This window comes from Pelodiscus sinensis, chromosome 14 (genome assembly GCF_052426305.1).
Source record: "Pelodiscus sinensis isolate ZL-2025 chromosome 14, ASM5242630v1, whole genome shotgun sequence".
Classification (NCBI taxonomy): Eukaryota; Metazoa; Chordata; order Testudines; family Trionychidae; genus Pelodiscus; species Pelodiscus sinensis.
In genome coordinates, this window is record NC_143065.1 from 18,399,075 (window position 1) to 18,414,854 (window position 15,780).

Below are 15,780 nucleotides of genomic sequence, written 5' to 3' on the forward strand. Positions count from 1 at the left end.
CAGAGCTAAGTTACATTCATAAATTCGTTGTGTGCCAGATTGTTCTCTATGGGTACGTCTAAACTACATGGCTCCGTCGACGGAGCCATGTAGATTTGTTTGTTTGGCAAAGGGAAATGAAGCCGCAATTTAAATAATCGCGGCTTCATTTAAATTTGCATGGCTGCCACACTGATCCAACAAACAGCTGATCAGCTGTTTGTCGGCTCAGTGCGCTAGTCTGGACGCTCGAAATGAAAGCCTTTTATCGACATCCCCGGTAAACCTCATCCTACGAGGCATAACGGGGATGTCGATAAAAGGCTTTCAGGTCAGAGCGGAGCGTCCAGACTAGCGCGCTGAGCTGACAAACAGCTGATCAGCTGTTTGTCGGCTTAGCGCAGCAGCCATGTAAATTTAAATGAAGCCATGATTATTTAAATCGCGGTTTCATTTCCCTTTGCCGATCAGCCTAATCTACATGGCTCCATCGATGGAGCCATGTAGTTTAGACACACCCCTACATATACAAACGGATGGTATTTATTGTATACTCATTAATTCTAAGACCACCCACTGCTCCTTTATATATCCTGAACATCTATCCTTAGTATAGCAAATGCAGATACAACGGTTCATTTTGTGTTGACAGCTGCATGTTAGCCTAATGCAGTATAGGTGGCATGGATTTGATCATACAAGAATTGTATTGTTCATGCTGAATCTTATTTTCAGCATCATAAAAATGTAGGATTGGAAGAGATCTCAGTAGTCATTTACTCCAGTCCTCTGTAGAACTAACACCCTGACTGGTGTTTGTTTAACTTATTCTTTAAAACCTACAATCCCACAACTTCCCTTGGCAATTTCTTCCAGTACTTAATTACACTTACAATTATAAATTTTGTGTAATTTTTTAAAAACTATATATGCTTATTTTTCCATTACTGTAAATATTGAAAACAAACAACCTTGCCCTCTTCTAGATCTTTACATATGTAAGTCTGAACCTCTTAATCAGCAGAGTAAACACGTAAATACCCACAAAATGTAAGCCTCATTTGAAGAATTGTTAACTTTCTCACAAAATATCTTATTTTTAAGCTGGTAAATATATAACTGAGATTCAGATCTGTTTAAGAATTAGACTACAGGCAGTCCCCGGGTTACATGGATCCGACTTACATCAGATCCCTACTTACAAACGGGGTGAGGCAACCCCGCACTAACTGCTTCCCCCCAGCAGACCAGGGAGACGTGAAGCTAGCGCCCCCCCACCAGCAGATCAGGGAGACGCGGAGCGGCTTTTCTCAGCAGACACCTCAGCTTGAGAATAAAGGACTGAGGGAAGTGAGGTGTGGGAGAATAAAACTGAGCTCTGGAGAAATGTTTGGCTAGAGTTTCCCCTATAATATGTACCAGTTCCGACTTACATACAAATTCAACTGAAGAACAAACCTACAGTCCCTATCTTGTACCTAACCCGGGGACTGCCTGTATATATAATGAGAGACTGGCTGTCTACAGGCTTTCATTGTTCATAAGCACCAGCTCAGAATTTCTGAAGAGTGTTCACACTCTTTTCCATGGTGTTTTTATGTTTCAACATCTCTCCCACACTGTTATAGTCATGTAAAGAGGCAGCTAAGGAAAAAACAAAAGCACCATCGTGGACAATCAAACCTATAGCTTAAAGGGACAATTCCTAGGAAACTAGGCCAAAAACTTGACCTATTTTAAAAGACACAGCAATCTGTTCTTTTAAAAAATCACTCACATTTCACTGAATCTCGCTTTTATATGATCTAAAAATCATGAAAAGAGCAACACTAGTAAAAATGTTACAACAGTAACATTTACAATTCTCCCACCTCCACATCAAATTTTCCACAACTATTGTAAGTATCCTCACTGATATCCATAAAGAAAAATAATATTTACAATAATTCTGTGGGTGAAGGAATCTAATCAGAACTAGGAAATTGATATGCTACGGACACTAGATTTTCTCCCAAACTAGAATAGTAAAGATGCTGCACACCCCACTGGAAATCAGAATGAGCTCCATTGGCTTCAGACAAGCCTTGCCATTCCTTACAGAGTTCAGCTACAAGTAAGTCTGATTTCTTTAATGTAAAGACCAGGATTGGAAAGAGCCTTGTTGCTCAGTTATGTTGTCTGAAATCTGGCTGTGAAAATCTGTTTACTTTGAGTTGGACTTTAGCCAAAGAAGGCCTGGTTTTAGCAGATGGTCATGGAGTAGAAGCCAGACATTGCCTGCTGTGGACTGAGTAGGCATCTATAGAGCCATTTTTGCAAGCAGACAGAACACAGGGCTGTTGTTATCAATAAACCTGAACCCATGATGCAGTGGGCTTTTGGGAGGGTTGTTCTAAAGAGTCAAACATACAAAGCAGCTATAGCAGCAAGGAGGCTGAGTGGGCAAGGGGGTCTTCAGGACCAGAGGAAGTAAACTGTGAAGGACTGGTGTGTGTGTGGCGGGGGAGGGAGCAAAGGGCTATAATGGCGAATGTGGGGAAGGAAGAGGAGTTAGAGGGCTGGACCTTTGAAAAGAGAGGGTTATGGAATGGTAGTGGTGCTGCATGATTGATTTGACATGCCATTGCACTGGTGCGCTGGGGATAAAGGGCTACATATAGGAACAAAAAAGGCAATTCTGAGGCCTGGCAACACAGTGGTGTGTTACAAAAGTCATGCTTTTGAGACAAAAAACAAGAAAAACACAAATGTGAAGTTAGCATTTGTCTTTCCATCTACTCTGGGGAGCAGCCTCTTTGAGAATAGGTATCTTGAAAAATTCATTCTATTAGCTGCTCGCAAAACTAGCTATCCAGGGCCAAGTACTGTACTGCCATTACCAGCCCATTTATGTATTGGAAGGAACACAAGATGCCTTCAAGCAGTGTAGGATTAAGGGCACATCCAATTTACCTGTGTATCATCATCTGGTTTGCAGGGGTATCTGGCTCTAACAGAATTTAAATCCAGACATCCAGCTTTGGGGTCCCTACTGCTGAGGAAAAGTAGGGCTGGGAAGCACAGGATTTGAGGATTCAAGTAAGAGTGGGACTGGCCCTAGCAGCCCTCTACTGCTTGTTTGATTTAGTATGTTATACCCCCCACCCTGCCCCGGTTGTGTGCCGAGGCTTGATTTGAGGTTTCTCCTCATGCCGTGCTAAATTGCAACATAATTGGAAACAAGGACAGTGTATATTGAGCCCACCTATGTGAAGATGCCCATTCCTTTATCTGAAGAGAGAAAAGGCCATCTACTTCTTTCTGGGCACTAGTGACAGCGGATGGTAGGTAGATGGTAGATCTATTAGAAACCCTTCTTCTCATCTCTCCTTGCAGGTCCTTGCCACACCAGTCCATTTCTGGGGCTCAAGAAGTGGGCAGAAGGGAAAGAGTGAGTTGCCATGCAAGATACTGTGTTTGGTTCTCCATCTCAGGCTCTGATTCTCCATGGAACTCCAAACAGGCAGGCCTCGCCACCAACGTGGAGCCACTGAAAGAAACAGAGCATTGTGCAGGGCTCTGATCACAGGAAGCTCTTTGCAGGGCTAGTACTTCATCTTCTATTAAAATGGGTATAAATAGGAAATGTTAAACAATACTGAAAAGAAGGAGACACCTCTCATGTTAAACCCTTATTCACTCCATTATCAGCTTCAGCTTGTGGAATCTGCTCCTTTCAAACAGTGACTCTCTGTCCTAAGGGTGTACAAGGAAAGATTCTGAATATGTCCTCATGATCTATTCTGTACTTTGGGGAAGTCTTTTACTTTTCCCTCCATTACAATTTTTTGGCTGTGAAAGCAGGTAAGTAGAGCTCTAAGAACACTACAGGCACAGCTAGAAGTTTCTTAGGTAAAACAGTCAAACCAAGTAAGAGATTTATTGTACAGTAGTGCTGAGAGAGAGCGTACAGAATTAAAGGGTTTAAAACTAATTGCAGCTCTCTTGAATCTAGTCAGATCTGGGGAAGCTAATCGAATGCATGTTGGGCCTCTCTGGATCAGCAACTGTTTGCTGGACCAGGGGAGGTCAGTACTCCCCTGTTGGTCACTGGTCCTGCCTCCTGGGCTCCCCTCCGGGCCATTGGCTTGCTCCCTGTCATTAGCCCCAGGCACTGGTTTCTGGTCTGGTCTAGCAGGGCTCCCAGCTGCGGCTTCCCGATGCACAGCAAAAAAAAGCTGGTAGGCGACCAGATTGGCTTACCAGGGACATCTTTTGTGAGCTTAAACACAAAAAGGAAGCTTACAAGAAGTGGAAACTTGGACAGATGACTAGAGAGGAGTATAAATATATTGCTTGAGAATGCAGGGGAGTTATTAGGAAGGCGAAAGCACAATTGGAATTGCAGCTAGCAAGGGATGTGAAGGATAAGAAGAAAGGTTCCTACAGGCATGTTAGCAATAAGAGGGTGATCAGAGAGGGTGTGGGACCCTTACTGGATGAGGAAGGTAACCTAGTGACAGACGATGTGTGAAAAGCTGAAGTACTCAATGCTTTCTTTGCCTCTGTCTTTACGGACAAGGTCAGCTCCCAGACAAATGCACTAGGCAACACAGTATGGGACGGAGGTGGACAGCCCTTGGTGGGGAAAGAACAAGTTAGGAACTATTTAGAAAAGCTAAACGTACATAAATCCATGGGCCCAGATTTAATGTATCTGAGGGTACTGAGGGAGTTGGCAAGTGTCATTGCAGAGCCTTTGGCCATTATCTTTGAAAACTTGTGGAGACTGGGAGAGATCCCAGATGTTTGGAAAAAGGCAAATGCAGTGCCCATTTTTAAAAAAGGGAAGAAGGACAATCCAGGGAACTACAGACCAGTCAGCCTTGCCTCAGTCCCTGGAAAAATCATGGAGGGGATCCTCAAGGAATCCATTTTGAAGCACTTGGAAGAGAGGAAAGTGATCAGGAATAGTCAACATAGATTCACGAAGGGTATGTCATGCCTGACCAACCTGATTAGCTTCTATGATGACGTAACTGACTCTGTAGATATGGGTAAGTCAGTGGATTCTATGATTCCTAGCTGCTGCCAGCCCAACTGTGGATCCAGGGCTCCCCAGGGTTGGGATTTCCCAGCCGCTGCCAGTACCTCAGCCACCATTGTGGTCTTGCTGCTGTTTGCCCAGCTGGGACTTTCTGGCTATCACCTGCCCAGTCCGGGGCTCCTGACTGCTGGACTCCCAGGTGGCAGGGCTATTTGGTCCATTAACATCCTACCACGGATTTTGCCAAACCAGAGATTCCCATATTTTAGAGGTTCAACCTATATTATCTTCCTTATACAGAAATTAAAGGATCTATGAGTTACTCTGAGAAGATTAATACTTCTTATCTACCTACTACCTAGGTCCTTTGGTAGGCTAACATCCTAGGCTTGAGTGAGCCTGGTTCCTCACTGCTTTGCTTTTGGTAACAGACATTTATGTCTGTGCAAAGTGAGTGTAAAAGTCTGTTTTGGTAGCATATTACACCTGCTTCTCATAAGTGATTATATAAGTTGCAAGGCAACAAATAATCTAGGCCAGAGAGTATGGTATCTGATAACATTTTCCAAACAATATAGAGTGATGGAAAATTCTTTTCTTTTGCTAGAGAAGAGATGGGACCTAATCCATCAATGGAAGGTTCTTGTTAACTTCATCAGACCTTTTCAGGATATTCAAGGTTGGCAAAAAACTGCTAAGTCAGGAGGATGGAACCAGAAAAGAGTTCCATTGGCCACACAGGAATAATGTGAGCGAGTAGAATTCAAGTGGTCTAATTGATCTCAGTTCCCTGATTTCTTCCAACTCTTAGCATGTGAGCCCAAAAGCTTTCCAAGTAAGCCAGGCCTTTTAATTATTTCAGGCCTAAATGAATACATAAGTACTGATATATCAATTAAAATTGGTCAGGTGAATTATTGCATCACTTTGTCCTGAATGTTTCATATGAATGATAACAATTAAAGATAATGCATGCATCTGACGAAGTGGGTCTTTGCCCATGAAAGCTTATGCTCCTACACTTCAGTTAGTCTATAAGGTGCTACAGGACTCCTCGTCACTTTTGCAGATTCAGACTAACACGGCTACCCCTCTGATACTTAACAATTAAAGAGAATTGGATAGGAGGTGCCTGAGGAATAATACAGGGATGCATGAAGAGAATCATACCCAGATGGAAACACTAAAAAGGGATCAAAACTGAGTTCACTGAAGAATATTTAAAGCTTTTTGAAAGGGATTTTTCTAGAAAGGGTTGAAAGCCAAATTTCTAGACAGCCCATGTCTTGTTCCTGGTCTAGGGATATGGTGAGAAATTTTTTTATTATTATTTTTAAGGCTTGTGTCCACACAAGTCCTTCTTTGACCCTGCACATGAGGAGATACCCCAACTTTCTCTGTGGCCACAATGGGTGCATACTCTCACCTTACTCTGCCTCCTTGTATTACGAACTGGGATAAATTGCTCCTGGGAAGCATCAGAAAGTGTATTTCACAATTTAATTGTCAGAGGCCATTCAGATTAGAAGAAGAAAAAACAATCAAACTACAAAACAGTGTTAAAGCACCGGGGAGAAAATTCTGGCATATAGGTGAGCAGTCTTTAAATACATAACTTCTCTCTGCAGAGCGGGTTTGTGTGATATCTTAACCACAGAAAGGGGAGGGAGGTAAACATAATTCAGGGCTTTTGGAATCAACCAGGCAATGCTGAGGGGTAGCAGTTTTACCCCCATCTAGAGCTCTCAGTGAACTGAGGCTGCCTTTGCAGGCAGCTAGTTCTTTCTTACCTCCAAAAGATATCTGACCTTCTTCTCCATCCTCACTACCTTTGATGTTCACCCACTACAACACAGCCATCTTCTACTGCAGGGTTCCTGTGCATGATTTAGAAAAGACTATAAGGCTTTGTCTACAATGAGGTTTTACCACCCGAACACCTACACCTACTTTAGAGTGGTACCACACATAAGGTTGCCAGATGGTTTAACCAAAAATACTGAATCCCCCCACTAAAAAAAAAAAAACCACCGAGGGGAGGGATGGGGGAGGGTGGAGACCAAACTTGTTGCGGAAAAAAAAAAGACCCCAACAAAAGCAAAAAATAATTTAAAAAAATTAAAAAGCCCAGCATGGCCCCTTTAACAAAGGCCTTTGAGGCTTTTTGCTGGCGGCCATCTTGTTTTCTGGGCTCCTAGCCAGAAGATAGCTCCCCTGCTGAACCAAGTAAGCGGGGGGCAGAAAGGGTCCGGGGGAAGCCCAGGGGCTGGGCCCGGTTGCTGAGTGTGTGTATATGTGTAGAGTTGCCAGGTGTCCTCTATTTTTGTCCCCTGGCAGGGGGGAAAAAACCCAGAAAATACTGGACATTTTAGGTGTCCAGTATTTTCTGAATGTTTTTACCAGACAGGAGTTGAAAATACTGACTGTCTGGGTCAATACCAGATACCTGGCAACCCTAATCACACATCTACTATAGGGTATGTCTAAACTACATGGCTCCGTCGATGGAGCCATGTAGATTAGGCTGATCGGCAGAGGGAAATGAAGCCACCATTTAAATAATCGCGGCTTCATTTAAATGTAAATGGCTGCCGCGCTCTGCCGACCAGCTGATGATCAGCTGTTTGTCGGCAGATCAGGGCAGTCTGGACAAGGGCAGCTGTTGACAAGGGAGCCTTTGTCAACCGGTGCAGGTATGCCTCGTGAAACAAGGTTTACCTGTGCCGGTCGACAAAGGCTTCCTTGTCAACAGCGGCGCTTCCAGATTGGCCCGATCTACCGACAAACAGCTGATCATCAGCTGGTCGGCAGAGCACGGCAGCCATTTAAATTTAAATGAAGCTGCGATTATTTAAATCGCGGCTTCATTTCCCTCTGCCGATCAGCCTAATCTACATGGCTCCATCGACGGAGCCATGTAGTTTAGACACACCCTTAGAGTGCATTGATCTAACTACACCAATGCAGAGAACCCCAGTGCAGACAAGGCCTAAGTCAAGCTATTGCCCTCTACAAGGCAGGCATTAATCCCCTCCAGAACATGAGGGAACATGACTGAACTGCAGTGAAAAAAGGGATTTTTGTTTCAAATGTGTAAAGGAATCAGGTTTGTCATCTCTGTATTCCATACATCTTTATAACTCATAATACTACAAAATATGAGATTAAAATAATATGTACAGAGTGGTAATGTTTAAAGTCCCACTCCTATAAATATTCCTATGGGACTACTCACATGCTTAATCCTAAGCATATATATAAGTATTTGCAGGACTAGGACCTAAAATTAGAGAGTTTGGTACTAACCAGTTCGGGGTTCTTTGGTCTGAAGTATATTTCCACATTTTTTTTTACATAGCGCATATGCATCAGATAAGGAAAGGAGAGAGTTTTTAAGTACAAAAGCTCTGATGGATATAGGGATATCAACATGTAGATGACTACATGATTAACTGATAAGCCTGGGCTATCGTTAATCCTGTTGACTGTATGCACTCCCCGCTCTTCCCCCCCCCCCCCACTTGCTGCTTCTGTACCAGGGTATGTCTACACTACCCCGCTAGTTCGAACTAGCGGGGTAATGTATGCATACCGCACTTGCTAATGAAGCCCGGGATTTGAATTTCCCGGGCTTCATTAGCATAAGCGGGGAGCCGCCATTTTTAAATCCCCGCTGCTTCGAACCCCGTGTAGCGCGGCTACACGGGGCTCGAACTAGGTAGTTCGGACTAGGGTCCTATTCCGAACTACCGGTACTCCTCGTGAAACGAGGTGTACCGGTAGTTCGGAATAGGCACCCTAGTCCGAACTACCTAGTTCGAGCCCCGTGTAGCCGCGCTACACGGGGTTCGAAGCAGCGGGGATTTAAAAATGGCGGCTCCCCGCTTATGCTAATGAAGCCCGGGAAATTCAAATCCCGGGCTTCATTAGCAAGTGCGGTATGCATACATTACCCCGCTAGTTCGAACTAGCGGGGTAGTGTAGACATACCCCCAGAGAGGAGGGAGCTGGTGTCTGTGAGGAGCCGCCTGCTCACCTCCCCACCCTTACCCCCACCCTCACCCCTACCCCCTGTGCTGCTGCTGCTGATAGAGAGGCAGCAGCATGGAGGGTCGGGGCAGGAGACAGGAGCTGGTATATGCAGGGCACCAATTTTCAAGCTGGCTCCCCATATGTATTGGCTCCTGTGGAGTCGCTTACGCCTGTACCCCGCACTGCTGTCTCTCTATCAGAGGCAGAAGCCCGGGGGAAGGGAGGGGGGCAGAAGGGAGCCAATACATGTGAGGAGCCGGCTTTTAAGCCAGCTCACTATGTGTGCCGGCTCTGCGGTGCTACCTGTCCCGCTTTGCTGTCTCCCACAGAGGCAGTAGGGTGGGGGCAGGCAGGATCCAGTGCTCAGGGCCTCAAGCACCGTCTCTGCCTGCTCCCCTCTTCCCCCATGCTTCTGCCTCTATGAGAAACAGCAGCTGGGAGGGGCAACAGAGAAGGCTGCTCCATGGGATGCTGGCATAGCCTTTGTCCTCAGGGACCTCGGGCCTCCTGCAGACGGGGGCTGCTGCTGCCTCTGTATCAGAGGCAGTAGTGGGGATGACAGGGGGCTCCCCAGGAGTGGAGTCAGGAGCGCACTGGCTGCCTGCCCCTCCCCCAGAGACTATCGAATAGTTGTGTAACTGTTAAAATTTGATGGGGTTACATGACTAGTCAATTACACACTATCTAACATCCCTAGATGGATAGTTATGGCTTTCCTCAAGTAGATGTTGCCAGAAGTCATTTGCACCTGTGAAAAATGCAAATAAAAAGCTTCAAGGGATGTCCCTGTCAGTGCTCCGCTTTAGATGTTGGCGCATCCTTGCACAGGTGATCAGAGATTTTTGCCAGCAAGTGCAGTAGCTATTGGCACCCAACATAGTACAAGTGTGACGCAACCCCTTCAGCTCCTTTTCTATCATCCTTGGGAGCAGGTGAAACTTTCCAATAGTATGGAGGTCGCCTTCCTAACAGAGAATAGAAGAAAAAGTTCATCACTTTCCTTATCCCTGACTTCTAAGTCCCCAGTTTTAAAAAACAGCTATTTTCTCCTTGAACCTTCAATCCAACCCATTAGAGTAGCAGTTCTTAAGTTTTCATTAATATCTCACAACGGACACCAAGCCAAGCTCCCTCAGCTTCAAGAAGTGTGAATCATGCTGTGGGGCCATGCAGATCTCTGACAGCCATTTTTCATGCAAGTGGCACCTAGGGAAAGTCCATATTCCCCCAAATACCTGCACTGCAGTAACCTGAAGGCCAAACAAGAAGGAACAGGGAACTTCAGCTATAGATGATTCTCTGGAAAAATCCCTGCAGTCCTCAGAGGAAGCCCTCCTTTCATAGGGTCTCACAAAACTGTCAGCAAGGACAAGGCTCTGTTTTCTAACACTTCTAAGAAGTGACCCTCGCCCTTTCCTGCTCAGGACTCTCATAAGAGTTTCCCTGGCAAAATTGTTGCCTTTGGTGCTGAGCTGGGCATCAGGGTATCTCTGGCACTACTCTGGCAGGGACATCTGTCAAGCCCATATGTGCCAACTCAGAGCCGAGATGTAAAGTTCCCACCATAGCACTGACAATGCCAACAGGAGATCCAGCATCAAAGCTGGCTCTGTCAGGAATGCCTCCTCCACTGGCACTGATGCAAAATGCAGCACCAACAGGCAAATCGAACACAGCACCACTAAGCTAGCACACAAATCCACAACGGCACCACACTCAGAGGTACCAACACAACTCCTTCACCAGAGAGACACCGAGGTTGCTTCGGTACCACACTCTCTACTCCTCAGCACCAATCAATTGCCGAGCCACAGAACTAACCAGCCTCCTCCATCTCCTGTTCCTTCTTCCACACAGTGTTGAGGAAGCAGGTGGACACCACAACCACTTCAACACTCCTCTCTGACACATAGGAGACCACCAACCCTAAGACTGCTCACATCAGCCCCATGCAACTATGGTATGGGCATCAGTGGCCCTACCCAATGCCATATTACCTGGGAAAGAGTCCAGGGACCCTTGAGCAAATTATAGACACCACTATACCACCCCATCCACCCCAGCACAATGGACGATCAAGTCACTCCCGCCTGACTTATACAACAGGGCATCTGACATCCCAGACGATGATAGGTAGAAAAAGGAGGACAATGGTCCCATTGACAATGAGGACATCTCTCCAGTCCACAATTCCTCCTCCTTGCCAGACAAAGTGGTCATACCACCAATACTTGCACCCTCTAATGACCTCAAGCAATTCCAAGAACAGTTTAAAAGAATAGCCACTAACCAAGATATTACACTGGAGGAAATGCAGGAAAAACAACATAAGCTGCTCCAGATTTTTCAACCCTCTGCTACCACCGAAATTGCCTTCCCCATACACAAGGCGATCGTGGAGCCTGCAGAAGCCATCTGGCAAACTACTGCTTCTGCTCCACCCACAAACAAATACACCGACGGAAAATATTTTGTCCCGCCAAAGGAATGGAGTTATTTTCCTTCTCACAGCTGAACTTGCTCATCATCTATGATGTCAACCATCATACAAAAGAACCACAATTTCAGTCCACAGCTCACAATAAGGAGCACAAATGTCTAGACCTCTTCAGATGTAAAATATACTGCTCAGCCACTCTCTAGTTCTGGGTCACAAACTATTTAGTTCTCCTTTGTAACTATGATTATTCCAGTTGCGCTAAGCTGCAGGAACTTGTCAATGACCTACCAGGGCAAAAATATTCACAACTGCAAACTATCATTAAAGAGGGCCAAACAAAAGCCCAAAACAGCTCTACAGGTAGTTATGGATATCACTGAAAGAGCGGCTTGAATCACTCCCATCGCTATTGTTATGCACATGGCCTTGTGCTTACAGGCCTCAGGAATTCCTGAAGAGCTTCAGCTCAAAGTTGAGAACCATCCCTTTGACAGAGTGCAACTTTGTACATCCAAAACGGACAAGGTCTTCCATACCATGAAGGACTCCTGCACCACCTTCCACACCCTGAGAAGCTATACTCCTCCCAACAAATGATGACGCTATACCCAATACCAAAGACCTAGTGACACTTCTTTCACCAACAAAATCAATGGCAATTCAAATCCAAGTGAAAACAACTCTCTCATAAGTGCTGGGCGCTGCATACTCAATCCATACCAACCCAGCCTTTTACTTCCAAATCTCAATTTTGAAAGTTTGATCAAGGCTTAAAAACCTCTTTCCAGAGCCAATATTACCAGCACCTGCTATCTGCCTATTCAGCCATTGTTTACACCTGTTCTATCAGACATGGGCTGATATAACAGACCAGTGGATGCTAGAAATTGTACAATTGGGTTACACCATCCCATTCCTCTCTGACCCACCTCCCATCCTACCACCCTCTCCATCCCTCTTCAGGGACCCTTTTCATGAACATCTCCTCCAGCAAAGTATGCATAAGTATTATTTACAGAGCTGACTCACCACAGTGAACACAACGTGGGCAGACAAGTCACTCTTCCACCAAAGGTCCTTGCTTCTCTACAATGGTGGGCACAACCTCAGAAAATGTGTCACCTGTCCCTAGTTATTAACATGGACATATCCCTTATAGATTGGGGTGCTCACCTAGACCATCACATGATTCAAGGCAAATGGTTTCTAACACAATGCTGCCTACACATCTATCTCCTGGAATTCCAGGTGGCCTGAATCCCCCAGCTTCCACCTCCACTGCCTGTCCCTGCTGGTTGGATTACCCATGACTCCAGCAGCCCCAATTTCCTTGACCTCTACCCAACCTCGGTGGTCCCACTTGCCCTGCCCTGGTAGCTGGGATCCCTTGGCCCCCCCGCCCCTCCACCTGGCCCTGGTGTCCCGAATCCCCAGACCTTCTCCCCTCTGTCTAGCCACTGCGGCCCCAATCTCCTGCCTCCAGGCTCCAGTGGCCTCAAATCACCCGGCTTCCCATCTGGACCTAGTAGCCCCAATGCCCTGGCCCTCAGACTCCTGCCCTGCCAGAATCCCCCAGCTCCCTGCCTGGCCCCAGCAGCCCTATTTGCCCAGTTGCAGCAGCCCCAATCCCCCAACCCTGCCAGAATCCCCCAGGTCCCTGCCGTGCTTCCTGGTCCCAGTCCTGAAGCCTCCTGCTCCATTTCCCAGACTCGGTGGCTCCAATCTCCCAGCCTATAGCTCTGGCAGGCTATACTGTTCCCCCTTCCACTTGTTTCCCCCCCAGCCCACCTGCTCTGTTCCTGCCCCCACAGCTCTGAGTACAGCCCTCCTCCCCCCATGCCAGACTTGCTGTCCCACTCCCTGGAGAGGGATGAGGGGTGCAGATGCTCAGGCTGCACAGGGCACCAGAAATCATAAGCATGGCCCTGGTCTCATAAAAATAGTTTGTTGAATCAATTAACAAACTTCTGCATCCAGTGGCATGGGAACATTTTAAAAAGTGGGGGTGCCCTGAGCACACAGGTCTAGCAGCTGGGACTCTGAGTGCTGGATTCTTGGCTGCCACCCCATATGCTGGGGCTCTAATCAGGATCCAAGCATGTAGGGCTGGCCGCTGAGCCCCCGGCGCATGAGGTTGGCAGCTTGTCTATGGGGTGGCAGCAGAGACCCAGGGTTTAGGCCAGCCACCTCTACCCCCCTAGTTCCCACACCTATGTCTGCATCTTGATCAATCAGTCTGGAATAGTTTTCATTTGTTCAAAGATTGAACAGGGATCGTCTTTTCCTGTTTATAGAATGCCCAGAACAACAGACCTGTGATGGGGTTTACAAACTCCCCATGCTCTGGAAAAGATTAATGAGTTGCTGAGGGCTCAGTCAGCACTGGAGCCTGAAGCTGGTTTCAGGCTTTGAGAGAGGAGGTAAAATTAGAGAGCCCAGCTTACTTGGTGCCTGGCTATGAGGGAGAGCAGACCTTGAGCTTTCACTGTGGGAGAGAAAGTTGGTTGTGCCAAAAATCAGGGAAGACTGCTACGCATCAAGGCCTCCTGAGTTTGTTTCTTTTGGACTTTAGATACCCTGGAAGGGATGGAATTGTTACATAGCCTACATGCAGAGTCAAGTCACCTCAGCCTGGAAGGTGATAAAAGTTGGTAGAGCAGCAGCAGAGCACGAGTAAAATACAGGCATACCTGCTTTTGTACTATACCACACTGTAAGGGGATGTGCTGGGAGGGCATGGAACTACAGACCCCAGCTCTCTGGGTTTCTACTCACCAATGTGATTATACCTAAATATAGATCGATTTAATCATAAACTCAACACTCACAATCACTTCTTAATGAACAAGGCTTACTACATAAAGACAACAGTGAATGTAGCCCTGAGACGCAAGAGTGAACTTTTAGGCCACACAGATCTATTCTGTGAATTACATGTGTTGTGAGTATCCAGCCCAATTCCACATCCTTGTGCTACCCACTCTGAAAATAAATAAAATTATGATGCCAGGGAGGGGGACATGACATACAATTTAAATATAGTTAGGTCTTACATTGTAATGGGACTAAAGCACGAAATAACCATGTTCTAGAACATACTAAAACCTTGAATTTAAACACAGCTTTGAAATACACCTAGAAGAGGACTTGTTGCTATCTAACTTTATAATGAGCCATATTTTAAATACACAGGGGAACCATGGTATTATACCTGAAATCGCTGTCTTCTCCCTCCTCCCCCCCCGCATGATAGCTTTTACAGAATAGATGAGACCTAGTTCAATTTTTGTTGCTGGATGTCTTCTTTTGGCAGTGTGATGCTAATATGTGTGCAGACATAATCACTGGAGCAATACCAGAAGGAACTAAATTCACCAGGAAAGAACGTTATCTATGTTTTTAACCCTCCAAAAATAACATTTACATTTTTTCATAGTATTTGAGTGCATTTACTTTAATGTCAGAAACCAACTTGCTCTGAATGTTTTGGTTAGATGAAAGTAACATTACCATGTTTAAAAAATATTGAAATAAGTGCATGTATTTTTTTCCTGTTTACTATGGTAGATCATAGTTCTGTATATATTTATGTGTACATGCTTACCTCTACTACTGTGAGCAGTAGTAGACATACCCAAGGTAACACTAGTTCGTTAATTCGAGCTAGGTAGGCAAATGAGGCGACCGGAGTTGCAAATGAAGCCCAGGATTTAAATATCCCGGGCTTTATTTGCATGTTCCCGTCCAGTCGCCATTTTGAAATTTCACTAGCCAGAACTCACTGTCGCACGTGGCAGTGAGTTTGGGCTAGTGAAATTTCAAAATGGCGATTGGATGGGAACATGCAAATAAAGCTTGGGATATTTAAATCCCGGGCTTCATTTGCAACTCTGGTCGCCTCATTTGCCTACCTAGCTCGAATTAACGAGCTAGTGTAGACATACCCCTTAAGGGGAACTACTCAAGGTGGTAATATTAAATGCATACATTTAAGGATTGAGACCCTAGTGTGATAAGTTCTAACCATTCAGGTTTTACATGTTCATTTGATCATACATGAATAACATTCTGCTCTCAGGTATGTGCAAGTACTCTTGGGGTGCATCTACACTGCACGGTTATTTTGAGATAACTAGCATTATTTCGAAATAACAATGTGAACGTCTGCACAGTCATTCCGCTATTTCAAAATAATTTCAAAATAACGGATGGTTTATTTCCAAAATCAGTAAACCTCATTCTACAAGAAATAACACCAATTCTGAAACAGCTATTTTGAAATAAGGCGTGTGTAGACGCTCCA

General features: G+C 45.5%; 1 long non-coding RNA gene across 2 annotated transcripts in view; it reads right to left on the reverse strand.

Annotated features, from left to right (window-relative positions):
* LOC142818323 (uncharacterized) overlaps positions 1–15,780 on the reverse strand; it is a 39,343-nt gene that overhangs the window by 17,295 nt on the left and 6,268 nt on the right. Inside the window, exons 2-3 of one of the 2 annotated variants that reach the window (XR_016350655.1) lie at positions 6,796–6,882; positions 447–3,508 (exon numbers count right to left, since the gene is read on the reverse strand). This is a non-coding gene — a long non-coding RNA (uncharacterized LOC142818323). Of the gene's footprint in view, positions 1–446; positions 3,509–6,795; positions 6,883–15,780 lie in introns of those variants that run through there. The other variant, XR_016350654.1, reaches the window with a different exon arrangement.